At 43.4% G+C, this 2598-nt stretch overlaps 1 non-coding gene across 1 annotated transcript; it reads right to left on the reverse strand.

The window, feature by feature from the left end:
- Positions 1–1956: 1956 nt before the first annotated feature.
- On the reverse strand, positions 1957–2031 carry Trnas-cga (transfer RNA serine (anticodon CGA)). Its single transcript has one exon. It is a non-coding gene; the product is annotated as a tRNA-Ser (tRNA).
- Between the last annotated feature and the right edge of the window lie 567 nt (positions 2032–2598).

Below are 2598 nucleotides of genomic sequence, written 5' to 3' on the forward strand. Positions count from 1 at the left end.
GCTGACTCCGGTCAAACTGTTGTATGATTACTTGATTATAGAACATGCTCTGGGAACAGTTACATCCATAAAATATCTCGCAGCGAGCATATGGAGCCATTTGACGTGGAACAACCACACAAAATTAATCACAGGTGTGACAGCTGCCAGACTGATATTCATTGGAAGAACCCTCAGGAAGTGTACTCCATCAACAGAGGAATACTTGAATATTGCATGTCATGTGGGATCGGCAATACATAGAACTTTCAATACTGATTTATTTAGTACGCGCGAAAGAGTCAGGGAGGTGGTCAACCAGCTCCAGTGGCACACGCTGCAACAGAGGCGTTCTGCATCACGGTGTGATTTATTTTTAAAGTTCCGAAAGCGTACATTCCTAAAAGAGTCAACCAATATCTCGCGAAAATACCATGAAGATAAAATGTGAGAGATTCGGAGGATTACTAGCAATCGTTCTTTCCGCGAAAAGACCACACGAGATGAAAAGGGGGAAGAGACTGTGGTGCACAATTAACCTTCGCCATGCACCGTAAGGTGGCTTGCGGATTAGAGATGTATATACATGTAGATCTTTCATTTGAGAAACCGTCAACATTATTTGATTGCAGAGTAATTTGTTTATCAGTTGTTGAGATCTAATACGTTTAACGCAAGGTTTTTTTTCCCGATAGTAGAAATTCATAAATGCATGATTTCAATAAATATACTGTAACTGATAAATGTATTTTCACTTTCACGTTGACACTGAGAAAAACATAAAATACATCAAAAATATAGAACATACTTGACAAATAAGCCGTCGAAAATATCAACGTAATTGCCAAATCATTCAAACCTGGAGACCGAAAACATCCATACAGGTATTACAACCGTCAGAGACTTGTATCTGTCGGTTGCCTCACAGTAAATGAAACCATTCAAACCTGGCTACTGAATGACAAACAGTCATATAGCTGACGTGGCCCTAGAGACTATTTTCATTCGGTTGTTTCATTCACCTGACAAAAAACCGACTTAACGAAAAACCAATCAACTGGGCAAATAATTTTTGAAACAAGTCGGTTGTAAGGGTCATCTAAGCGCTGAAGTTCAGTCCTCTGCTGGCTCTAGAATTTTTTGTCCTATCGTCTCTTTAATTTCTAGTAACTGTTTATACGCGTCGCAAACGTCTACTTTTTTTGTGATGTGGAGTCTACGTTAATCTGTAGGTCCCCATACAATTCAGTGGCTAAGTGAGTTCACATATCGGGTGAGTACAAGGGCGTACAGCTGCCAACAATAAGACAGAGTGTTAGAGTACAATCCCCTGTAATGAATACGCAGAGATTAAAAATTTGTGTCAGGTCGCAAATCGAACCTGAATTTCTTGTTTATCGCACGCAGCCGTTATTAGGTCTGCACGCCTTCAGCACAGACTGAAACTTTCAGCCGCGAAAATCCTGCATGTAAGCTAGCAGGAAACGTCGCATAAAATTCCATAATCCCATCTGCTATCCTCTAATGTCTGTTGTACGACATAAGTGAAACATTTCCAGGCGGTCACGGCTACCAAACGACGCATAAACAAACGCAAGTTTCTGGCTCAAAACAAAGACTCATTCACACACCAAAATCAGTCAGTCCCCAAACTCGTGCATTCCCTTCACAATATCAGTGCTCAAGCCCACGTGTAACAGTTTTAAACTCTGCCTTCTGCTTATTCTGAATCATGTCAAATATAAGGGCATTGGCTTTTGCGGACGAACTCCATTTCGTCTGTTAACACGTCATATGTGACAACACTTCTGAAGGAGGGAAAATTAGGTTTAACGTCCCGTCGAGATTGAGGTCATTAGAGAACGAACCAACGCTTCGGTTGCTATTTCAGGAAAACGTCATTAGGGTCACATATAATGCGGTCACACACACCCGGTCACTTCATTGACATGAAACTTCCTGGCAGATTAAAACTGTGTGCCGGACCGAGACTCGAACTCGGGACCTTTGCCTTTCGCGGGCAAGTGCTCTACCAACTGAGCTATCCAAGCACGACTCACGCCCGGTCCTCACAACTTTACTTCTGCCAGTACCTCGTCTCTTACCTTCCAAACTTTATAGAAGCTCTCCTGCGAACCATGCAGAACCAACACTCCTGAAAGAAAGGATATTGCGGAGACATGGCTTAGCCACAGAGTGGGGGATGTTTCCAGAATGAGGAATAGATGGGATTGGTTGCAGGTCTTACAGAGAAGTGGTTGGTTTTGCAGCGAGGGCAGGTGAGTGGCTTTTTGCTGCCAAGAATTAAATGGTCATTGCAGATTGGACATTTATGACGAAGGTAGGCTTGGGAAGATTTTCGTCTGAAGTAGGGGTTTTATGGTAGATGGGTGTTCAGAGAAGACGCAGGTGAGGAATGTGAGACTATAGTGTTGGATTCGGAAGGATTTTTGAGCTTCAGAGTTGTGGTGGATCTGCCGGTGAACGGTTAGGGGGGGGGGGGGGGGGAGGAGCGGGGGAGGGGGAAGTTATCTCGCTAAGTGCAAGCCAAAGTTATGGCAGGAAGTTTTTGCAGCATCTGGATGTGAAAATCAGGATCAGAGGACCTGATGACTATGG

The sequence above is a fragment of the Schistocerca nitens genome, chromosome 7 (assembly GCF_023898315.1).
Source record: "Schistocerca nitens isolate TAMUIC-IGC-003100 chromosome 7, iqSchNite1.1, whole genome shotgun sequence".
Lineage (NCBI taxonomy): Eukaryota > Metazoa > Arthropoda > Insecta > Orthoptera > Acrididae > Schistocerca > Schistocerca nitens.